Source organism: Manis pentadactyla, unplaced genomic scaffold, assembly GCF_030020395.1.
Source record: "Manis pentadactyla isolate mManPen7 unplaced genomic scaffold, mManPen7.hap1 scaffold_291, whole genome shotgun sequence".
Classification (NCBI taxonomy): Eukaryota; Metazoa; Chordata; class Mammalia; order Pholidota; family Manidae; genus Manis; species Manis pentadactyla.
Genome location: NW_026644683.1, coordinates 158,541 through 185,323, shown reverse-complemented (window position 1 = coordinate 185,323; position 26,783 = coordinate 158,541). Strand labels below are relative to the sequence as shown.

The 26,783-nt window shown below is 38.1% G+C and overlaps 1 pseudogene; it reads right to left on the bottom strand.

Annotated features, from left to right (window-relative positions):
- On the bottom strand, positions 1-26,519 carry LOC118922868 (NF-kappa-B-activating protein-like; annotated as a pseudogene).
- Between the last annotated feature and the right edge of the window lie 264 nt (positions 26,520-26,783).

The window sequence follows — 26,783 nt, the reverse complement described above, 5'->3', positions numbered from 1 at the left end:
CAAAAGTGGCCCCCTGTGAGTTTCTACAAGTCCATTTGTAACATATTCAATGTACATGAATAATAATTTCCCATGAGTGCATTTGGGGTGGGGGTGAGGGTGGGGAATCACATGGAGCTAATAGTAGTACTGTCCCATGGTGTGAGAGTAAAGTTTCTCTCTCACTGACACTTTCTCTCAATTTCACCTCCCCCGGTATGATTCCATTCATAATCTCGATATTTAAACCAGAAAGTTATTATGGACAATCCAAAATAACCCAAGGAACATGCTAAAGTTCTACCAATGATCAGCTTCTAACTGAAGGACTGAAGGAATTAAATAGAAGGCACAGTAGCACTGAAATATTTCAAATCATAGTAATCTTTTTGTGTATATATTTGCGTGTGTGTGTATCCTATACTTTCTTTCTTGTTGTTAAAAATGTCTGCTGAACAATTAGGAAATACTTATTTGTCATCTTTCCCTTTAATTTTTTTTTGTATACCATATCTCAAACACTGGCCAGGATCTCATTTTCTCTCTTTCACCTCTCTTCTTAGTTAAAGGATGCCAGGGCTCTCTTCTCATCAGCATGATCTGGTTTTCTTTCTGCAGTTGCACAGCCTCCATTTGGTGATGCCTGGAGATAATTTTATTTTTGGCTTAATTTCTCAGGAATTCTTCTCATGGTACTTCCACACTAATCATTTTTTAACAAAGGGTGTTCTATTTTGAAAGCTGACAAATAGGAACGGTTTATGGGTTCAATTTTTAAAAGATCACTTGTTTTATCAACTGATGCATCCTTTGATTCATTTCTAGTATTCAAATAATGATTTCTGAGGCTCTGTCAACATCAGGAATGTATTAAATTTCAGATACTACAGGCATAAGTCTATTTCTGTTGTTTCCTGTAGAACAATCAGAAACGGGAAAATTATTAAACTTTCTATATGATATGTAGCATTTGCCTTTGTGGAATTAATAGTAGAACAGATGAAAAGATTTAAGTTGATGATCAACTCAAAATTCTTCAAAGTTCTAACTTATCATATAACCAAATGAACCAAGTCTAAAACTATCGTTGAGTCTCTAGTGAGTTTTATGGATGAATTTAACTTCCTTAGAATCCAGTAGTATCTCAGAAAATAGAGATGTAACACAAGGGTCAAATACGGAAGTATAAGGGCAGAGGCAGAGGGAAACCGTTACATTACTTTCAAAAGGCCTACTGGTTTGGAGGGAAAATTTCATGAAAACTTGCCTCTTTAATGCACAGTTGACTCTTGAACAACATGGATTTGAGGGTCCACCTATATGCGGATTATTTTCAATAAATATACTTAGAAGTTTTTTGTAGATTTGTAACAATTTGAAAAAACACTGTTGTTCCTTTAGCTGATTTTATTCTAAGCATACAACAGTATATAATACATATAACATATAAAATACGTGTTTATGTTATCTGTAAGGCTTCTGGACAACAGTAGGCTACTCATAAAGTTTGTAGGGAGCCAAAAGTTATATAATCTGGACTGCATGGGGATTGGTACCCCAACTCCTGCATTGTTCAAGGGTCAACTGTGTATGTAACTCAATCCCACAAAACCAGTTCAAAATTAAGCTGTAGCTATGTCTCGGAAAGTAGAGAAAACCAAGTAAGGGCAAGAGGGGAAAATCATTTTAAGTTAGTGTGAAGCTTGGGGAGTGGCAGGATGGACAGTCAAAGAGATGACAATGCACTTAGGTTGCTCAGGGTACAGTGAGCAGGGCTGTTTATTTGAAAGAAGTGCTACGTGAATGATGCTGAAATAAACATCTATGCTCACATCTCCTAGTATATGGGAAAGATTTTCTCCTGGGTTTCTAGGTATAGAGTTGCTGGGTCAGAAAGCATATGAATGCTCAACTTCCCAAGACAATCTCAGACTGTTTTCTAAAATGACTGTACCAATTTATATCACTATTAGCAATATTTAAGAGATCCTGTAGACCCACATCCTCTCAAATGCTTGGCATTGTTTGAATTTTTATCTATCAAATGGGTGTAAAATGGTACATCAGTACACTTTTGATCTTCAGTTCCCATGATAGTGAGTAATTTTTGTATATGTGTAGGCCACATATATTTCTTCTTCTATCAAATGCCTGCTTGTGTCTTTCTCTCGTTCTTCTTTTGAGTTATTTACAGGTATTCTTTAAAGATTCTCAGTACTAACTCTTTATCAGTTGTGTGTACTGCAAGACGTTATCCTAGCTTGGAACTTGTCATTTTATTTTGATTAGTATATGTTTATTGTTTTCCTTAAGAAATGCTTTCCCACCCTAAGATATAATAGATATCTGCTCATATTTTATACAAGGAGGGTTAAAGTTGTTTTGACATTTAAGTCCTTAAGCTGTATGATTTTGGTGAGGGTTCTACTTCGTTTTCCATATGGATAACCATTTTTCCTCCTCCATTTACTGAATATACCTTTCTTTCCCCACTGATCTGACATGCCATCTCTTTCATAAAACGATGTCCATACATGTATGGCTCTGCCTCTGGGCTCTTTACTTCATCCCACTGAACAACTCGTTTGTTCCCTCCATGCTTTCTAAAGTGCCATGTTTCATAATAGATCCTCATGTCTGGTAGGGCAAATCTCATCTTCCTATTCTTCTTCAGAAGTGACCTGGCCATTCTTTTCGGCTCTCTCATCTGACACATCAATTTCAGAGCCATCTTATTAAGTTTCATGAAAAACTCTGTGATTTTGATTAGAACTGCACTGAATGAACAGATAAACTTGGAAAAAACTTACAATGTTGCCTTCCTATCCTGGGACAAGGTACCTCTCCATTCATTTAGGTCTTCTTTAATGTCTCTTAAAAGTGCTTTATAGTTTTCCCTACAGAGGCATTGGATGTGTTTTCTTAAGGTTTATTCCTAAATCCTTCATATTCTCTGAACTTAATATAAATGTTTCCTTTTTACTTAATACGTTTTCTAGTTGTTTCCTGGTACACAAAAATGCAGCTGATTTTTGTGCTGGATAACCTTACATCCAACCATTTGTTACTCCCTTCTATTATTTATAATTCATCTGAAGATTCTTTAGTATGTGTCTATGAAAAAATTCATATTTTTATGTAAAATCATTTTTCTATGTAAAAAATCATATTCACAAAAAATGAGTTACATCCTCCTTTCCAATTCTTATGCCTCTAATTTATTTTTCTTATCATACTGTGCTACAACTCAGATATAACATTTTCAAATGTTGATCCTCAGAATTCCAAGATTCTGGAGGTGCTCCAGGGGTTCCGCACACTTTTGCCTCCAACGTCATTTAAAAATATACACCTGCTTTAAAAGCCCATAAAAGTTAAAAAAAATCCAAAATTCAGTTTTGTTTTGGTCCTGATGCCCTATCAGTTCATTATTCCTTTTCCTCCTGGTACTTTTCTTTATCTTCCATAACTTTATATTCATTTTCCCATGCTGAATCTGATGTCTGTCATTACCATTTTCTGCTCTCAAATCTCAGTGTTCACAGAGAACTACAGGGTCCACATTCTCTGACTCCACAGAGAACTGGAGAAAAACTCAGAAAACAGGAACACTGACTTATGAAAATGCTTTCCTAACTACCAGAATGCCACATTCCTCATAGGGCAATGATAAATACCTGAATTTAACTATATCCTCAGAGGATAAACTGTCTAAACTAAAAGACAAACTAGGAAAGGACACTGGAAAGATGGATTCTTTGAAGCTGAAGATACAACTGAGTTTGAGGCAGAGGTACATACATATTTGGAATTTTAGGCAACCACATTTGTAACAATAAAACCAATACTAAACTAATATTTATGTTCTACTTTTCATTTGGAAAAGTCACTTAATGAAAACCAATCACCAAAACATAATTCTGGAACTAAGAAAGAGGAAAATATCTAATCATGGAAACAGACCTCAGTGGAAAGAACATACCTGCTGCCACTCATTACATAGCCTGAGTGCTCAAATGATGCAATTTCTTCACTTGTCAAGCTAATTTCACCTCTTTGTGGGGTATGTTTCCAGCTTTTACATGTTCAGTCATAGCTGTACCTTCACCAGGTAGCAGCGCATGATCATAGCTACAAAGTAATTCTGAATTCAAAAAAGGTCCATTACAAAAAGGTGATCTTCTAAAGAAAGCACAAAAAAACCACCTTCCCTCACAAAACAGTAGGAATAACTGTTGCTGAGTGGCAGCATGCTGAGAAACCCAGTATTACTTTTCTTGAGTTAGTGAACATTGCACTGTGTCCTAAATAACTATCCAGAAATACAGACATACTTTGGAAGAACAAAAGAACTATGGTATTGAGTACAGATTTATAACCATCAACTTATCCCCATAGACCTTGAGTTTATGGCTTCTGCCTCTAGTGAATTCCTTTTCTATTAAAAAAAAGTAAAGAAATAATATATCTCTGGAAGCAACCAAAGTGTCCATCAACAGATGAATGAATAAAGAAGATGTGATACATATAGACAATGTAACATTATTCAGTCTTAAAAAAATAAAGAAACCGGACCATTTGTGACAACATTGACAAATAAGCCAGGCAGAGAGACAAATACCATATGACTTATTCATGGTATCTAAAAACAGTACAAAACAGAATGTACAAAACAGCTGTAGACTCAGAGACACAGAGCTAAGTGACTGGTAGTTACCATGGGGGAAGGGTTGGGGTGGGTGAGTGGGGAGGGTGAGAGAGATAAAGGGGTACAAAAATCTCAATCATAATATAAATAGGTCATGGGGATGGAAGTGCAGCATGGAGAATATAGTCAATGATTCTGTAACATCTTCCTATGTTGACAGATATTAACTGCACTCATTGGGGTGAGGATTTAATAATGTGTGTAATTCCTGAAGTACTGTGCTGTATACTTGAAACCAACATAAATTTCTCCATCAACTATACTTCAATAAAAAAAGAAAAAATGTATCTCAAATTTGCATACCTTTTAGACTTATAACCAATAACAATGCTATATAATAACAAGTATTAATGTTCATTCAATGGGACTTTAAAAACTACCATCCCTTCATTTAATTCACTGACTACTTCTTGAATACCTATTAAACTCAAAGCCTGTAATATAAAAGTAATATCTGCTCTTGTGGAATTTACATATTAATAAGGATATTAATAGCAACACAAAATAGGATATACAATACACTGCACAAAAGAAATAGAAAATGCTGTGAAGACTACAGGATTAAAGAGGGATAGGAATCATACCTACCTATGGAGGAAAGGTACTGGGAATCTGCACATGCCCCGTCCTTTTGAAAAGGGCTTTGACGGAAGGTAAGGATTTTAACAGGGCGAGATTGGAGGCAGTAAAGAAACCAGGGCTGGGAATAGAAGGTAAGGCATGTTGGGAGAAGAAATAAGGTGAACAAGGCACAAAGTCGGAAAGTGAACAGTAAATACAGGGAAGTTTCAGTTCTTCTCAGTTGGAACCTGGGGTATAAACAAAGGAGTAGAAGGAGATAAGCTTAGAAAGGTAAGTTAGGGCCATACTTTTGGGAAGGTACTTTAGATATTATAAATATACTGTTACTTACTTCAGAAGTTTATCATCTTGAGAGACAAGTGTTTTTGGAGCCTCTGGGCCGACTAAATCTGAGAGTCCTTCAGGCTCTGCTTGAAGGATGTTCAGAAACATACTCACACTTTGACTACTCGGTTAGTATGCTTCCTGGGTTTTGAATCTGGGTCTATCAGAAGCAACCTACTTAATCAATCATTCCAGGGGTACCCCAGAAACTCTTCTTGAGAAGCTTTAGAGCTTGAATCACTGGAATCTTTCTGCTCTTCTTTGACTTCTTTTTCTTGAATTTCTTCCTGTAATGATTATAATTTGACACAAATTGATTTAATATTCCCATGTTAAAGGCCATCTCATTTTGTCAAGGCAATGAAAAGACTGATTAAAATGATTTAAATTCTCATCTTATTCAAACTTGTTAAAGGATTTTTATTAATTTTTTTTCTAACTTATTTAACTAAATCATGTTTCCCTATTAAAAAGATTCCTACAGGGGAGCAGAGCCAAGATGGCAGCGTGAGCAGAGCAGTGGAAATCTCCCAAAACCATATAAATTTTTGAAAATACAACAAATACAACAATCCCTAAAAGAGAGACCAGAAGATTCAGGATAACAGCCAGGAAACATATACACCTGCAAGGACCCAGCGCCGCATGAAGGGGGTAAGGTACAAGGTATGGCTTGTCCGTACACAAGCGCCCCTCACCCCAGCTCCCAGTGGGAGGAGAGGAATCAGTGTGGGGAGGGAGAGGAAGCTCAGGACTGCTAAATAACCAGCCCTAGTCATCTGCACAAGAAGCACAGACACACAGTGCGTGGGGTGCTGGATAATAGGGAAACAGGACAGTAACCTGTGAGTGCCTCCCTGCAGCCAGTGCCCCTGGGACAAAAGAAAAGCAAGTAGTTTTTCAAAGTCTTAAAGGAACAGGGTACCCACAGCTGGACGGAAGCATCCCAGGACACTTAGCCCAGAAGCTGGGAATCTCAGGGAACTCCAGGCACCCTAACCACCCAGGCGGCAGCACAGCTCTGAGGTCCCTCATGGCGATAAACAGCCTCCCGCCTATTCCCCCTCCAAGAGGGGGTCTCTGCCTCAGCGGAGCAGCAGCCTGAGAGCGGCCACACCCACAGCAACCTTGCGGAGATCTACAGTGACCAGGCAGGAATCAGAGACCCTATCTGCATGCAGCTGCCCAGCAGAGGCCGCTAGGGGTCGCCATTCTCCCAGGAGAGGAAGGCCACAAACTAGCAAGAAGGGATGTTCTCCCAGCCGACACACGCGACAGCTCCACACAACTACCTCTATTGCCATGAAAAGGCAGAATAATTTGATCCAGACTAGAATCACAGAGACAACCCCTGAAAAGGAGCGCGGAGAGATAGAACTAACCAATCTCCCTGAAAAAGAATTCAAAATAAAGGTCATACCATGCTGATGGGGCTGCAGAGAAAAATCCAACAGCTAACGGACAAAGTAGAAAGGGAAACTACAGAAATGAAACAATCTCTGGAAGGATTTAAAAGCAGAATGGCTAAGATGCAAGAGGCCATTGATGGAATAGAAACCAGAGAACAGGAACGCATAGAAGCTGACGCAGAGAGAGATAAAAGGATCTCCAGGAATGAAACAATATTAAGAGAACTGGGTGACCAATCCTAAAGGAACAATATCCGCATTATAGGGGTACCAGAAGAAGAAGAGAGAGGGAAAGGGATGGAAAGTGTCTTTGAAGAGATAATTGCTGAGAACGTCCCCAAACTGGGGGAAGAAATAGTCGCTCAGACCACAGAAGTACAGAGAACTCCCAACAGAAGGGAAACAATGAGAACAACACCAAGACACATAATAATTAAAATGGCAAAGATCAAGGACAAGGACGGAGTATTAAAGGCAGCGAGAGAGAGGGAAAAGGTCATCTACAAAGGGAAACCCATCAGGCTATCATCAGACTTCTCAACAGAAACCTTATGGGCCAGAGGAGAATGGCATGATATGTTTAATGCAATGAAACAGAAGGGCCTTGAACCAAGAATACTATGTCCAGCAGGATTGTCATTTAAATATGAAGGAGGGATTAAACAATTCCCAGACAGGCAAAAGGTGAGAGAATTTGCCTCCCACAAACCACCTCTGTAGGGTACTTTAGAGGGACTTCTCTAGATTGGAGCACTCTGAAGGGTAAACAGATGTCAACAGAGAAAATAAAATCACAGCAAAGAAAGCAGAACAACCAAATACTAAATAAAGGCAGAAAATAAAATGAACTACACACAAAAGCAGTCAAAGGAAACACAAAAGAGAACAGAATAAAACACCCAACATATAAAGAATGGAGGAGGAGGAATAAGAAGGGAGAGAAACAACGAACCATCAGACAGTGTTTATAAGAGCTCATTAAGCGAGTTAAGTTAGACAGTAAAATACTAAAGAAGCTACCCTTGAAACTTTGGTAGCTATGAATCTAAAGCCTGCAATGGCAATAAGTACATATCTTTCAATAATCACCCTAAATGCAAATGGACTGAATGTACCAATCAAAAGACACAGAGTAATAGAATGGATAAAAAAGCAAGACCCTTCTATATGCAGCTTACCAGAGTCTGACCTCAAACTCAAAGACATGCACAGACTAAAAGTCAAGGGATGGGAAAAGATGTTTCATGCAAACAACCAGGAGAAAAAAGCAGGTGTTGCAGTACTAGTATTTGCAGACAAAATAGACTTCAAAACAAAGAAAGCAAAAGAGATAAAGAAGGACTTTACATAATGATAAAGGGTTCCATCCAACAAGAGGATTTAACCATTATAAATATATATACACCCAACACAGGAGCACCAACATATGTGAAACGAATACTAACAGAATTAAAGGAGGCAACAGAATGTAATGCACACATTTTAGGAGTCTTCAACATACCACTCACTCCAAAGGATAGATCCACCGGACCGAAAATGAGTAAGGATACAGAGGCACTGAACAACACACTAGAACAGATGGACCTAAAAGGCATCTACAGAATTCTACATCCAAAAGCAAGAGAATACACATTTTTCTCAAGTGCACATGGAACATTCTTCAGAATAGACCACATACTAAGCCACAAAAGAAGCCACAGTAAATTAAAAAAGATTGAACTCCTACTAACCAACTTTACAGACTACAAAGGTATAAAACTAGAAATAAATTGTACAAAGAGAGCAAAAAGGCTCACAAACACATGGAGGCTTAACAACATGCTTCTAAATAATCAATGGATAAATGAACAAATTAAAATAGAGATCAAGCAATATATGGAAACAAATGACAACAACAACAGAAAGCCTCAACTTGTGTGGGATGCAGCAAAAGCAGTCATAAGAGCAAAGTATATAGCAATCCAGGCATATTTAAAGAAGGAAGAAAAATCCAAAATGAATAGTCTAACATCACAATGATCAAAATTGGAAAAAGAACAACCGCTGAGAAGGAGCATGGAGAGATAGACCTAACCAATGTCCCTGAAAAAGAATGCAAAATAAAGGTCATAACCATACAGAAGGAGCTGCAGAGAAAAATGCAAGAGCTAACGGACAAAGTAGGGAGGGAGACTACAGAAATAAAATAATCTCTGTAAGGATTTAAAAGAAGAACGGATGAGAGGCAAGAAGCCATAGATGGAACAGAAACCAGGGAACAGGAATGCATAGAATCTGATGCAGAGAGAGATAAATTATCTCCAGGAATGAACAAATGAGGCCTAAAGTCAGCAGAAGGAGGGAAATAATGAAGATCAGAGAAGAAATAAATAAAGCTGAGAAGAATAAAACAATAGAAAAAAATCAATGAAACCAAGAGTTTGTTCTTTGAGAATATAAACAAAATAGACAAGCCTCTAGCCAGACTTATTAAGAGAAAAAGAGAGTCAACACACATCAACAGAATCAGAAACGAGAACGGAAAAATCACAGTGCGTTCCACAGAAATACAAAGAATTATTAGAGACTACTATGAAGACCTATATGTTAAGAGCTGGAGAACCTAGAAGAAATGGAAAACTTCCGAGAAAAATACAATCTTCCAAGACTGACCAAGGAAGAAACAGAAAATCTAAACAAACCAATTACCAGCAGAGAAACTGAATCAGTAATCAAAAAAACTACCCAAGAACAAAATCCTCAGGCCAGGTGGATTTACCTCAGAAATGTATCAGACATACAGAGAAGACATAATACCCATTCTCCTTAAAGATTTCCAAAAAACAGAACCGTTGAGAATTTCCCAAACTCTTCTATGAAGCCAACATCACCCTAATGCCAAAACCAGGCAAAGACCCCACAACAAAAGAAAATTACAGACCAATATCCCTGATGAACGTAGATGCAAAAATACTCAACAAAAAAGTAGCAAACTGATTTCAAAAATACATCAAAAGGATCATACATCATGACCAAGTGAGATAAATTCCATGGATGCAAGTATGTTACATTACATTTGAAAATCCAACAACATCATCCATCACATTAAGAAAAAGGACAAATAGCACATGATCATCTACATAGATGCTGAAAAAGCATTTGACAAACTTCAACATCCATTCATGAAAAAAACTCTCAACAAAATGGGCATTGAGGGCAAGTATCTCAACATAAAAAGGCCATATATGATAAACCCACAGTCAACATCATACTGAACAGTGAGAAGCTGAAAGCTTTACCTCTGAGATCTGGTACAAGACAGGGATGGCCCCTCTCCTCACTGTAATTCAACATAGTACTGAAGGTCCCAGACATGGCAATTCAACAAAGCAAAGAAATACAAGGCATCCAGATTGGTACAGAAGAAGTTAAACTGTCACTATTTTCAGATGACATGATATTGTACACAAAAAAATCTAAAGACTCCACTCCAAAACTAGTAGAACTAATATTGGAATTCAGCAAATTTGCAGGACACAAAATTAACACACAGAAATCTGTGGCTTTCCTACAGACTAACAATGAACTAATAGAAAGAGAAATCAGGAAAACAATTCCATTCACAGTTGCATCAAAAAGAACAAAATACCTGGGAATAAACCTAATCAAGGAAGTGAAAGACCTATACCCTGAAAAGTGTAAGACATTCTTAAGAGAAATTAAAGAGGACACTAAAAAATGGAAACTCACCGCATTCTCTTGGCTAGGAAGAATTAATATTGTCAAAATGGCCATCCTGCCCAAAGCAATATATGGATTTGAAGCAATGCCTATCAAATTATCAAAAGCATTCTTCAATGAACAGGAACAAATAGTTTGAAATTCATATGGAACAACAAAAGACACCAAATAGCCAAAACAGTCCTGAGAAGGAAGAATAAAGTGGGAGGAGATTTCACTCCCCAAGTTCAAGCTCTACTACAAACCCATAGTAATCAAGACAATTTTGCACTGGCACAAGAACAGAGCCACAGACCAGTGGAACAGAATAGAGACTCCAAACATTAACCCAAACACAGATGGTCAACTAATATACGATAAAGGAGCAATGGACATACAATGGGGAAATGTCTGTCTCTTCAACAGATCATGCTGGCAAAACTGGGCAGCTACACATAAGAGAATGAAACTGGATCACTGTCCTACCCCATACACAAATGTAAACTGAAAATGGATCAAAGACGTGAATGTAAGTAATGAAAACAAAACTCTTAGAAAAAAACATAGGCAAAAATCTCTTGGACATAAACATGAGTGGCTTCTTCCCAAACATATCTCCCCGGACAAGGGAAACAAAAGCAAAAATGAACAAGTGGAACATTATCAATCTGAAAAGCTTCTGCACAGCAGAGGACACCACCAATACAACAAAAAGGTACACTACAGGATGGGAGAATACATCCATAAATGACAGATCCAATAAAGGGTTGACATCCAAAATATATAAAGAGCTCACACACGTCAACAAACAAAAAGTAAATAATCCAATGAAAAAATGGGCACAGGATCTGAACAGACAGTTCTCCAAAGGAGAAATTCAGATGGCCAACAGACACATGAAAAGATGTTCCACATCGCTTGTCTTCAGGGAAATGCAAATTAAAACCACAATGAGATATCACTTCACACCAGTAAGGATGGATACCATCCAAAAGACAAACAACAAATGTTGGTGAGGTTGTGCAGAAATGGGAACCCTCCTACACTGCTGGTGGGAATGTAAATTATTTCAACCATTGTAGAAAGCAGTATGGAGGTTCCTCAAAAAGCTCAAAATAGAAATACCATTTGACCTAGGAATTCCACTTCTAGGAATTTACCCTAAGAATGCAGCAGCCCAGTTTGAAAAAGACAGATGCACCCATATGTTTATCGCAGCACTCTTTACAATAGCCAAGAAATGGAAGCAATCTAAGTGTCCGTCATTAGATGAATGGATAAAGAAGATGTGGTACATATACACAATGGAATATTATTCAGCCATAAGAAGAAATCAAATCCTACCATTTGCCACAACATGGATGGAGCTAGAGGGTATTATGCTCAGTGAAATAAGGCAGGCAGTGAAAGACAAGTACGAAATGATTTCACTCATATGTGGAGTATAAGAACAAAGAAAAATGGAAGGAACCAAACAGCAGCAGAATCACAGGATCCAAGAGTGGACTAACACTTACCAAAGGGAAAGGGACTGGGGAGGAAGGTTGAGAAGGGAGGGATAAGGGTGGGTAAAAAGAAAGGGGGCATTACTATTAGCATGTATAATGTGGAGGGGGTAAATGTGGAATGCTGTACAACATTGAGAAGACAAGTTATGATTCTACAGCATCTTGCTGCACTGATAGACAGTGACTGTAATGGGGTTTGTGGGGGAGACTTGGTGAAGGGGGAGCTTAGTAAACATAATGTTCTTCGTGTAATTGTAGGTTAATGATAACAAAATTAAAAAATGTGAGATAAAAAAGGATCCCTTCAGAGACAAATGAAATACAATTTTCATGTTACGGAAAGATAATGGAAATAAAGTGTTTAAAAAACAGCTTTTACCAATTTGAGCATCAATAATTTAAAGTGTAATAGCTTAAATACGTATCAAATTTGTTTTCATAATCAAGGAAGTGAAACCAAATCATTATTTTGAAAAGTCATAAAACAAAAAAAATTGAAGTAAGCCATTATTGTGCCCTTGTTATATAAACTAAATTTCATGGTAACCAAATAGCTGAGGGTAGGCTTCTTTTATAGAATTATCTACCTAATAAATGAAGAATGTAGGCCAGAATTAGACTATCAATATTTTGCAATCCCACTTAGGCAATGACCATCAATGGCTGTTAGTATGACAAAGAGAGACAACCAGACATTATTTTCCTCCTGATAGAAGTATGCAATACCAGCTAAAAAGTACTCCTGCCAAAAATTTACATCTGAACCTCATCAAGTCTCTAGACCTAACTATCAATCTATAGGAAACATAGAAGCCAGAGAACATGTTAAAAGTACACTATAAGACTATGGTCAGCAAAATTCATACTGCAGGAAATTCTGAGGTAAATGATTTGATTTCTTCAATGAATAAAATGCAGGAACAAAAAGGGGAACCTATTGATTTAAAGAGATGTACAAGATATATCAACCAATTGCACTTTGGGTCCCAATTTGAATAAACTGGACAAGAAACTGAGAACTGACAAATTACTGTTAAATATTTCAGACATGATAGTAATATTGTGCTTACAGTTTTTTTTACAAAACTAACATCTATCTTTTAGAGAAACATGCTGGTTTACTAATGAAATGATATCTTGGATTGGTTTCAAAATAATGGGGTCACTGGAGACTTCCTGTGAGTTGATAATTATCAAGCTGGGTGATAGTTACATGGGGGATCATCATATTATTTTACTTAATATCTTACATAACTTTATATATATTTGAACATTTCAAAATAAAAATTGAAGGAAAAAACTGACAATTTGCATTTCTTCTTTTCTGTTTTATTGGCTTTCTTTGCTCTCCTTTTTGCATCATCATCTGCAAATTAAACCACATTATAGTTTAAAAAAATTAAACTCTAAAACCCCAAAACTTTTGAGTAGATAAATATCCTGTTGCCTGATTTGCTGAAACATAGAAATTAATTCAAACATTTATTGCTACTCATCACAAAATGTGCTAGGCATTGGGGACACAGAATTAAAGTCACACAAAGTATTAGGTGATACAGGACGATGTTATTAATTTTACTGTATGAGATAATAGTATTGTGATTAAGTAGGAAATGTCCTTGTGTTCTAGAGGTGTATACAGAAATATTTAGGATGGTACAGTGATATTTGTAATTTACTTTCAGTATCTCCACAAAAACTCACATTTTTTAAACAAATATGTCAAAATGCTAACAAATGTTAAAATCTTGGGTGCTCTGGGCATATAGAGGAGTCTCAAAAGCAGGCTGATTTGGGGAGGGTAATTGAGGAATGGTTGCCCAGGAGAAGGTGATTCTTAAGCTAGTTCTTTCAAAAACCAGGTTTTTAGAAAAGCAATGCACACCCATTGCTGAGATGAGTAAGCCAAGCCACATGGAGGGAGGGTCTGGTGTCGTGGGCAGATAAGACTCTCTGTGCCAAGTAACAGAATCAAGAGAAAGGCCATGGAATACTGAGGAGACAGAAAGTAGTTCTCAGGCTACAGGATGCTGCAAGAGAGAGACCCAGGTCTATGTGATTACTGAGGCATCGGTCAGGACCCAACTTCACCCTGACGGCTATGGAGAGCTACTGAGGGACTTTAAGTAGGGGACTGACCTCCTAGGATTTGTGCTTTACAGAAGTTCAGTCTTCCGGCAGTGAGGAAGGAAAGTGACAAGGGGGGCCAGGAAACCCTGGTGACATCAGCGGAAGGAGCACCTTTGTGTCATGTGTCCCCAGTGGAGGCACCCTCTGTCCAGCATCAGCCAGGAGAGGGCACAAAAGGATGGCTTATTGTGATGTGCCACCCTACAGGAGGTGTCTTTCACAATCAGCTGCTGGGAAGCGGTCTTTTACGATGTGCCTTTTTGAAAACTGCACAAAGGTGCCCACTGAGTGTGAGAATTTCACAGAAGAGCTGCTCTGCTGAGCAGACACAGCCTGTATGGTTTGGTTCAGCACCACGTGTCTCAGAACCCAACCCCAACTTGCTCCCATGCCACATGCCTTGTGCGATACACACAACCAATCTGGAGCCATACTGCTTAGGTGTGAATCCCAACTGTGTGTCCCTGAGTGCGGTACTTGGAAACTGCTCTATTGCCTCCATTTCCCATCTCTAAGATGTATCCAACAGTTACCACTGTGTGTACTGAACAGCAATAGTGAATATCAAGTACTAAGCAGGGTGGCTGGCACAGTGAGTGAGTGTTCATAAACTCTTGTCCCTTATTGTTGTTTTTAAAACCTTCCTCTAAAATAAGCTTTAAGAACCACAACTTGGTTGGAAGCTAGGTTTGCAGAATGATGCTGTCTTTCTTACCACTGGAGTCTGTTTCAGAATCAGAGTCACTGTTACTATCATCAGAATACTTCTTATGTTTTCTTTTAGATGAGTTTTTCTTTCTCATTTTCTTGGACCTTTCTTTTGAATGACTAGATTTCTTCTTCTTCTTTTCTTCTACATAAAGCAGAAATAAAAAACTTACTTCTAAAGAGGAATTTCTGAGTACCAATTTTATTATATTTGAAATACTGGAAAGGAATATATGACAGGCAATTTGAATAAAAGCGACGTCCAATATTCAACTATATATAAATGTGTTTTGTAACTCCTCAATAAAAAAAGCTCTGTATTTAAAGAATACCTTCTCAGGTAGAAGACGAAGTGGTACGTTTCTTTGGCCCTTCGTCCTCTACTGGTGTATGTTCATCAGAGGTGAATTTAAAGAAAACAGTTATAAGCATCAGAAAAGTGATGAAATATAGACCATGGAGTATAAAAGTATAGGCTTGAAAATTTTCAGGAACAAATTGATTGAGAAACATTAAAATCAAACACTGGACTGCATTTACAATTGTACAGTTCAAGGATCTACCACCTTCATAATCACATAATAATCGTTTACATTGCATAATGCCTTAGAGTTTACAAAGTGGTATTTACTGAGTGAAAGCAGCACATGAGATTAGTATTTTCAAAAGAAACCACCGGGTGAAGGTCATGAACCATAAGGAAACTCAAAGAACTGTAGTCAAGAAGGCTGTGGGAGGACTTCCTAACTCTATTCTCTGTGTGCAAAGGCCACACGGCAGAGCAGCACCTGTCTGTCTCCCCAGAGCATGAAGCACCTGACAAACTACAGCAGAAGATATCATTCTGTTGCAAAAAATTCTGCAAATGGGCGTTATTAAAATTCTACAATAATTTAAAAGGGAATTTCTATATCATATAATCTTTTCCTCTGAAGATCACATCCGGAACAATTCAGGAATTGCCTAGAAATTATTCTTAGGGTTCCTTCGAACTCTTAATTTTTCGAATGCAGATTCTATGAGTGTTTCCAAAGGCATCTATAAGAATAACTTTAGATAATAATGCTTTATCACCCCATCAAAAATGACAAGTTTACTTGTAAACTCAATGTATCAACTCAACCTAAAGATGACACAGAAATGGAAGACAGGGAGGAAGAAGCTTATCAATAGCACCAAAGAGAGAAAAAGTTAGGAAAAAGAGAAAGCATTAAGCCTTCAGATAATTTGATATAGGAAAATCTTCTGAACAAAACCATATTGGAATATTCATTTTTAAAAATGCCTCTGGGAATAGAACAGAGAGCTCAGAAATAAACCTACTCATATATGGTCAATTAGTTTACAACAAAGGAGGCAAAAATATATAATTGGGAAAGACAATCTTTTCAATAAATGGTAATGGGAAAATTGGACAGCCATATGCAAAAGAATGAAAATGGAACACTATCTCACACCATACAAAAACATTATTTAAAATGGATTAAAGAGTTGAATTTAAGACCTAAAACCATAAAACTCCCAGAAGGAAACATAGGTCCACTTCCAGGTATTTATCTGAAGAAAAGAAAACACCACTTGAAAAGATATATGCACCCCCATGTTCACAGCAGCATTATTTACAATAGCTAAGATATGGAAACAACATAATTGTCCACTGGTGGATGAATGAATGAAGAAAATGTTGTATAGGAGAGGGGATCAACATGGCAAAACAGGAATATCTTGAGCTTATTTTCTTCCATGGAAGTTCCTTGACATAGTCTTGGAGACGATTTTAAATCTGACACCAAAAGGATAAGCAAAGAAAGCAAAAATAAGCAAGTGGGGCTGTATCAAGCTAAAAACTTCTTCACAGCAAAGGCAACCATCAACAATGAATATACATTGGGAGAAATTATTTGTAAATTATGTTATTTGGTAAGGGGTTAATATCCAAAATATATAAAGTACTCATACAATTCCGCAATAAAAAACAAAAATAAACCAATCATGAGGATAAATGTACAGGATAGGGAATAGAGTCAATAATAGTGTAGTATCTTTGTGTGACAGTTTATCAGAGTGAGCATTTACTAATGAATTTAGTTTTTGAATCACTATGTTTTATGCCTGAAACCAATGTACTATTGTATATCAACTACACTTCAATAAGAAAAAATAGCAAAAGGAAAAACCCAGGCAATCCAATTAAAAAATGAGCAGAGGACCTGCATAGAAAATTTCCCAAAGAAGGTATATAGATGGCAAATAGGTACATTAAAAGATGCTTATTTTCAGTAATTATGAGGGAAATGCAGATAACATCTCACACCTGTTAGAATAGCTATTACCAAACACCCAAGAAATAACAAGTGTTGGTGAGAATGTGGAGAAAGGGGAACCCTCATGCACTGTTGGTGGGAATGTAAATTGGTACAGCCGCTATGGAAAACAGTATGGAGGTTCCTTAAAAATTAAAAATACAACAGCTATATAGTCCAGAAATTCCACTTCCAGGTATTTATCTGAAGAAAACAAAACACTAACTTGAAAAGATATATGCACCCCCATGTTCACAGCAGCATTATTTATTATAGCTAAGATACGGAAACAACATAAGAGTCCACTGATGGATGAATGAATGAAGAAAATGTTGTATAGGAGAGGGGATCCACATGGCATAATAGGAATATTGTGAGCTTATTTCCCTCCATGGACACACCAAAATCTTCAACTACCTATAGAGCTATTATAGCTGAGAAAAAAAACAGAAGACTAGAAGAACAGATCTTACACAACTAAGGACATAAAGAAAAAGCCACAGTGAGATGGGTAAGAGGAATAGAGACATGGTCTAGTCAGAATGAACACCCCTGGGGTTGTGACCCACAAGGAGGAGGGATATCATGACCACAGAGACCCTCTCTGAGAAACAAGAGGTCCAAGCACAACAGCCTGGTGGACCTGCACTGGGAAGATAAGCACCAATAATACCTGGCTTTGAAAACCAATAGGACTTATGTCTGTGATACCCAGAGGGCAGAGAGAAACTGTGAGTCCAATCTTAAATGGTGTGCATACAATATCCCTTGCTCTGAGTCGCAGTGCAGAGGGAGCATTTTGAAAAGTGCCTGGATTATACATGAACATGACCTATTGACTAATCTTGTGTATGTGCAGGCAGGGCAGGGATCTATAGCAATTTTCCCTTGGGATGGAAATGTCGATGGACACCATTTTTATTTCAATTCCGTTCTACCTGGCTGACCTGGTGCTGCCATTTATGACCTCTCTATCGACTGGAATCACTTGCATGTCCTTGGTGTTCCCCTGAAGACTTGTCTCACTAACCTGCCTGCCCTGGAACTCCTCCCAATTAGCTCTTCACCCTGCCACACCTGGTGGATGACCCTGGCCAGCACCAGTACAGCCGCTAAGTGGCTAAGTGTTCCCACCCCAGACTATCAGCCCTACACACTAGAACACCTGCAACATTCACAGCTGGACCTCACAGCCACCCACACAGCAGAGGCCTGCTCCACACACCAGTGCCAGTAGCTGTTGCAGATGGGCCTCATGGCCAGATGCACTGAAGGCCAACCCTGCCCACCAGTGGGCTGCAGCAACTGCAGATGGGCCAAATGCCAGCCCCACACCCCAGCATGTTGTAGCACTCACAGTCAGGCCTAGCAGACAGTGGACCAGGGTACAGCCCTGTGCATCAGCATGTCTACACCAGTTGTGACCCAGGCAGAACAGGAGGGTGTATGCAGCTGACACAGAGGACTCCCCTGTGTTACCTGACTCAAGTGATCAGGGAGGTCTGCACTAGGAGGCCCCATAGGACATCTTCTGCTTTAAGCCACTCCTTTAAGACCAGGAAATATACCTAATCTACCTAATACATAGAAACAAAGACAGAGAATCAGACAAAATGAGGAAATCAGTATACTCCAAAGGGAAGGTAAGCCAAAGACATCAGAAAAAGAGCTGAATGAAACAGAGGATAAGCAATCCACCAGATAAAGAGTTCAAAGTAGTGGTCATAAAGAAGCTCACCAAACTCAGGAGGAGAATGGATGGACACAGTGAGAACTTTAAAGAAGAGATAAAAAAATATTTTAAAAAAACATTCAGAGCTAAAAAGTAACTAAAATGGAAAACACATTAGAGAGGATATTTATATTAGAGCACATATAAATGCTGTATGGGAAAATACATTTGCAACTGATATATCCAATAAGGGGTGAATATCCAATGTATTGGTGGAACTGAATACACATTTATCTGTCTACTTAGTTGGCCAACAAAACATGAAAAGATGCTCCGCATCAGTAGTCATCAGGGAAATGCAAATCAAAACTACACTGAGCTATCACCTCACACCTGTCAGAATGGCCACTATCCAAAAGACAGGAAACAGCAACTGTTGGCAAGGATGCGGAAGAAAGGGAACTCTTGTGCACTGTTGGTGGGAATGCAAAATGGTGTAGCCACTGTGAAAAACAATATGGAGATTACTCAAAAAATTAAAAACAGCAATATCATACAATCCAGTAATTCCACTTCTGTATTTACCTGAGGAAAATGAAAATATTAATTTGAAAATGTACATGAGCCTATATGGTTATTGCAACATGATTTACAGTGGACAAGATATGGAACCCACCTAAGTGTCCATCGATAGATGAATGAATAAAGATGTGGTACATGCACACAAAGGAATATAACTCAGCCATAAAAAAGAATGAAATCTTGCTATCTGTGACATGATGGATGGACCTAGATGGTATTATGCTAGGTGGAATAAGTCAGACACAGAAACACAAATACCATATGATTTCTCTTACACGCAGGATCTAAAAAACAAACAAACAACAAACCTAGAAACAGACTCATACAGAGAACAAACTGGTGGCTGTCAGAGGGGTGGGGAAAGGGGAAAGTGAAATAAATGAAGGGGATTAAGAAGTACAAATTTCCAGTTAAAAATAAATAAATCATGGGGAATATAGCCAATAATATTGTAATATATTTTTATGGTGACAGAAGGTAACAACACTTACCATGGTGAGCATTTTGTAATGTATATAAAAGTCAAATCACTATTCTGTACACCTGAAACTAATATGTTGACTATATGTCAATAAAAAGATTTTTTTTAATTAAGAGGTAATAGGGTTATCAACAGCAGATTAAATGATGCAGAAGTGATCTGAAAGGTACAGTAGTGAACCAGGAAAAGACAAAAAAATATAAATGAGGATATTAAGCTTAAGGGACCTGTGGAATGTCAAACATACTAACATTCATATTATCAGAGTTTCAGGAGAAGAATGAAAGAAACAGAAAACCGATTGGAAGAAATAATGTCTAAAAGATTTCCAAACTTGATGAAGGAGATATCCAAGTCCAGGAAGCAAAGAGAGTCCTAAATAAGATGAACCAAAAGTGATTCACACACCACACACTATAATCAACATGTAAATATTTGAAGACAGAGAATCTTAAAAGCAGTAAGAGAAAAACAACTAGTTACATGTAAGTGTACCCCAAAATACTATGAACTAATTTTTAAAAAATTGAAGTACTTTGTTGTATAGTTGATATACAATATCACAATGGTTTCAAGCATACAATACAGTGATTCAACAGTTATACACATTATTAAATCCTCTCCCCAACTAGTGTGATTACTATCTGTCGACACAGAAATGTTACAGAATTGACTGTATTCTCTATGCTACACTTTCATCCCTGATTTTGGGCCTCTTTATCCCACACCACATATTTCATCCGCCCACCCCAAAGTTTCCCCCATGGTAACCACAAGTCGCTGCTCAGTGTCTCAGAGTCGATTGTTTTGTTTGTTTGGTTTTTAGAGTCCACATACAAGTGAAATCATATGGCATCTTTTTCTGCCTGTCTTATTTCACTTAGCATAACACCCTCTAATTCCATCCTTGTTGTGGCAAATGGAATAATTTCTTTCTTTTTTATGCTTCGAGTAATATTTCATTGTATATATGTACCATATCTTCTTTATTCATTCAACTATTGACAGACACTTTGGTTAATTCCATATCTTGGCTATTGTAAATAACATGAAACAAACATGGGGTGCATATATCTTTTTGAATCAGAGATTGTGATTTTTCAGGTAAATTCCTAGAAGTGGAATTACTGAGTCATATGGTATTTCTATTTTTAGTCTTTTTAGGAACCTCCATACTGCTTTCCACAATGGCTGCACCAATTTATAGTCCCACCAGCAGTGTAGGAGGTTTCCCATTTCTCTACATCCTCACAATAATTGTTATTTCTTGAATGAGCTGAATTTTCAGCAGAAACTTTACAGGCCAGAAAGGAGTGGCATGATACATTCGATGCACTGAAAAAAATTTACAACCAACACTATTCTACCCAGCAAGGTTCTAAATCAGTATTGAAGGAGAAACAGGGAATTTCCCAGAAAAGCAAAAGCTAAAGGAGCTGATCAACACCAAACCAGCCCTTTAAAAAATGTTAAAGGGACTTATGTAATGGAAAAGAAAAGGCCATACCTAGAAACAGAAAAATCATGAAAGGAAAATCACAATGGCAAAGGTAAACATGTAGTAAAAATAGTGGACCAACGACCTACAAAGCTAGTATGAAGGTGAAAAGACAAAAGTAGTTAAGTTAATTATATCTACAGTAATTACTTAAGAGATACACAAAATAATAAGATGTAAAATATGACACCAAATACAGAAAATATGGGTGGGGTGAGGCAAGTAAATATGTAGTGCATTTAGAATGTTTTGGAACTTAAGTGACCATCACCTTATAAAAGTCAACTCTATACATATGATGTTATATATGAACCTCATGGTAAAAACAAACCAAATACCTATAATAAATAAACAAAAATGAAGAGGACGAAAACAAACATAACACTAAAGAAAGCCATGAAATCACAAGGGAAGAGAGCAAGAGAAGAAAACAAGAAAGAAGAACTACAAAAACAACCAGAAAACAAAGAATCAAATGACAATTAGTACACATCTACAAGTAATTACTTCCAATGTAAATGGGCTACATGCTCCAAGCAAAAGACACTGGGTGACTGAATGGATAAAAAGCAAGACCCCTCTATATGTTCCTTACAAGAGACTCACATCAAACCTAAAGACACAAACAGACTAAATGTGAAGGTGCTTAAGTGGTAGAACTTTCTATCTGAATGTGCAAAGCCGGGGTAGCGATACTTACATCAGACAAAATAGACTTTGAAACAAAGACTGTAACAATAGACAAAGAAGGGCATTACATAACAATAAGGGGGATAATCTAAGAAGAGGTTATAATAGCTGTAAATACCAAGGAATCCAACACAGGGCTAGCTAAATATATAAATATTGACAGGCATAAAGGGTGAATTTGACAATAATACAGTAATAGTAGGGGACTTTAATACCCCCATTTACATCAATAGATAGAGCATCCAGAAAGAAAATCAGTACGGAAACACTGGCTTTGAACAACACATTAGACCAAATGGACTTAACCTATACAGAACATTACATCCAAAACCAGCAGAACACACATTCTTTTCAAATGCACATGGAACAGTCTCCAGGACAAATCACATGTTAGGCCACAAAAGCAGTCTCAATAAATTTTAAAAAATAGAAATCACTTAAATAAACTTAGGAAGACTGAAAATTTTCTGACCATGATGATATGAAACTAGAAATCAATTACAAGGAAAAAATTGGAAAAAACACCAACAGATGGAAGTTAAACAGCATGTTACTAAACAATCAATAGGTCAAAGAAAAATCACAGGAAATTTAAAAATACTTGTAGAATAATGAAGATAGAAACACAATGGTTCAAAATTTTTTGGGATGCAAAAATAACAGTTCTAAGAGGGAATAGCAATATTGTCCTACCTAAAGAAACAAGAAAAATCTCAAATAAATAATCTAACCTTACACCTAACTGAATTAGAAAGAAAAAGATGACCTAAAGTGAGTAATGGGAAGAAAAAAAAAAATTAAAGTAGAAATAATTTAAATAGAGACAAGAAAACTACACCAAAAAATTAATGAAACGAAGAGCTGGTTCTTTGAAAAGATAAACAAAATGGGTAAACTTTTAGTTAGGCTCATCAAGAAAAGAGGAGGACTCAAATTCAGAAATGAAGGAAGAGAAGTTACAACTGACACCACAAAAGTACAAATGCTTATAAGAGATTACTATAAAATTATATGCCAACAAATTGGACAGTCAAGAAGGAATGGATAAATCCTAGAAACATGCAATCTTCCAAGTCTGAAAAAGAAAATCTGAACAGACCAATTACTAGTAACAAAATTGAATTGGTAATCAAACACTCCCAAGAAACAAATTCAAGAACCAGATGGCTTTATAGGAGAATTCTACCAAACATTAGAGAGTTAATACCTATCCTCAAAGTATTCCAAAAACTGAGGGAGGAAAGCTTCCACATTCATCCTATGATGCCAACACCACCTTAATACCAAAACCAGACAAAGACACTACAAAAAAGTGACAGACCAGTATCCCTTGTGAACATAGATGCAAAAATCCTCAATAAGAAATATCAGCAAACTGAATTTAAAAATACATTGAAAAGATCATTTATCATCACTAAGTGGAATTTATTACAAAAAGCTTTCAATCACTTACTCTGGTTCTGGATTCTTTGGAGAAAGTTCCCATACTTCAGGAGCTCCCAATTCTCCAATCCCCTGTTTCTCACTTAATCTCCTAGAAATATAGGTGTGTAAATTATAACTCCATGGCCTAAGTTCTGTTTACTAAATATATCATCAAATTCAAAGAAGTCCAGTTAAGTCCTATTTTCCCTTTACATTTTAAACTTTAAATTAATGAAAACTTTGTGTAAATGTAAACTCAGAGAATTTGATGTTTTGATAGTATTATCAAATGGTATACACTACAAAGAGGCTAGGAGGCTGTCAAGTGTGTCCCTTCTGCTGAAAGACGGCAGAGCTCCTAATTGCCCATTTCATCTTCTGCAATATGTGACAGAAAACAGTTTTACATTTGGAAGTAACTTCATTTGCTTATACACATTCTTGAGAGTAAAGAGAAACTCTTCTTGTTATTTGGTCAAACATTCCATTCAAAGAAACTCAGGAATTAAAGAAGATAGCTAAAAAATAAAGCATTACAAGTAGAAAATTAAAGGAGCACTGAAAATGAAACAAACTTTTTAATAAAAATTGTACTCAGTGGCATACAGGGCTGGTTTTCTCTGTTTTCCCTAGTTCCTTTTTAGAAAAGGAATATATTCTCTATCTGCTCTTGGAGGACATGGGAAATTTTTCTCATTTATTTTTTATTTCTTCTCAATTTTTGCTCTCTCTCATAATAAACAAACACAAAAAACTAGGGCTCAATTCCACAAAGTTTAGCTGCTTGTGACTCTTTTTAAAAAAACACCTTTACAAAGTAAATGTAATTTATTTTGGTTTGATTGAATAAACCAGTTTTTACTTCTTTATTCATGGGAAAACGTGGTATAATCACAAAGTTAGACTCAGTTTACCCCCTTGAGGAAACAGTGTATAAGGGGACACACTTAAAAACCTGAAACTGGGACATGCATACCGGGGAAAGAATGCCTGACAGGCAGGAAAGAGTATGCAGTCAAGGTCTCATCCCTGCTGCCACCTGGCTTTATCTGTACTCTTAGATAAATTATTTATCTTATATGTATTAAATGTACAAATGCAAATTTCATGTGAGAGGTTCCAAACATCCTTTGGTGAGGATTGTCCCTTAAGAAGCTGGTTGCTTTTTGATTGACAAAGTGTGGGGGTAACTTCCTGAAAAATGTTATTTGGAGAGTTATGTCTCCAAACTTAACTCAGGCCTCTTTTTCCTTTTTCTGCCCCCATGCACCAAACCCTAACAGTTAACAATTAAGGACTACTTATTATGTTCCAGGCCCTAAATCATCACATAGCTCTGAGAGACTTTGTGCTAATTTTATCCCTTTTTAAGTTGTTAAGCAATTAAGCCCACAGGGGTTAAGTAACTTAACACTATTACCTAGTAAAGCACTGATGCTCAGTGAAATGTGTTCTGCTATCAACCGTACTTTGCTTCTCCCATCAACTTGGGCGATCTAATTCTGAAGCCTTTCCTCTTCATCACTATGCCTTATTACTTCCCACTTCTGGAGGGAAAAGATTCAAGAAGACATCTCCCAGCTACTGGACATTAACCTGACCCTCAATGCCTGTAATACTTTTATATTTCTTGTTTTTTCTTAAACACAGTACATGTAAAAGCACTTACTACAGTGCCTGATAATTTAACACTCATATAAGCTTTAGATATTAACACTTACACAGCGAAAGTTATAACCCTTTTCCTTTCTGCTTCTTAATTTATCCGTTCTTCCACTCCAGTACTCACTCTCCTTATAGGAGACCTGAACACCCTGACCTCACTTTTCATAGTCAAGACTGACAAGGTCTTTGTCAATGAAGGCTGATCTCAACAAGACCTTTCTCAATTTAGGCTAACCTACAGTTTAGAAGATCAGTTTTTCTACATTCAGTCATCTTCTCTCAGAGGCTTTTCTACCCTCCAATTTAAACCCCTTATCTCAGTCTTCCCCAACTCACTAAAAAAATATTGCCACTTACATATCATGGTATCTCAAACCTGTCTGACCATTCAACAAGTTGCCTGGCACTGCTAATTTTATGATCAATTAAGTAGTGCTCCTCCTTTCCATGAACTTGTGGGGCATAAAAACATGATCGCGAATTATGGCAAAACCAAGCAAACGCTTCAATTCCCGTAGGTCTGGCTCTCGGCCATGTCTGCTACAATAAGGGGGGGGACAAGAGGGTAGGGAGAGACCAGGGCACTGAATGATGCGGCCCTCGGGTGGGTGAAAGTCTAAGGGAAGAAAAGGGCGAATAAGGTGTTGTCGCGGGTAGACTGAAGGAAGGGAAGAAAATGGACACAGGCAGGCAGCGAGAACGAAATGCCAATAGTTAGAAAGATGAAAGACGAGGCGGACTCCGAAGGCAGGTGGGCCCCTCACAGCGAAGGTGCGCTCGCGTCACTCACTTCCGCCGCAGGCTCTCCTCCCTCTCCTTGTCCAGAAGGCTAGGCCACGGCTTGTCGCCCCCGGAGGGGCGCGAGTAGCCGCCGTAATAGGCGGACGAGGAGGCAGAAGCGAAGGGGGTGACCGGTGGCGCAGAGGGCCGCTCTCGAGAGCGTGACCGCGAGCGGGAGCGACAGGACTGGTTTCGGGAGCCTTGGCTGTGGCTATTCCGGTCTCCCGACCGAGAGCAAGAACGCGAGCGCGAGCGGCGGCGCCGCAGGGAGAGGGTGGCTTTATTGGGCTTGGGGCTCTTCAACGAACTGCGGCGTTCCCCACCCGAAGCCTGCGGCCTCCCGCTCCGGGCTGCGCGAACCAGACACCGGAGCCATCACTGCCGCTCGTTCTCCGAAACAGCAGGAGAAACGGGCGCTTACGGAACCGAAGGAGCTCTCAGCTGCCGGGCTGCCGGAACCTTGCAAACAGTTCCGGGTACTTCCGCAAACCCCCCCCCCGCCCCCGGACCTAGGCCGTCCCCCAGAGGAACAGGATGTGTGTATCGGCATAAAGAGGCCGGTGGAGCAGCGGATCCGTCCATCGTTCCGGTTAGTGAAGCTGCTCACGTCTAAACTGCACAGGAGACCTCGTTCTTTCTT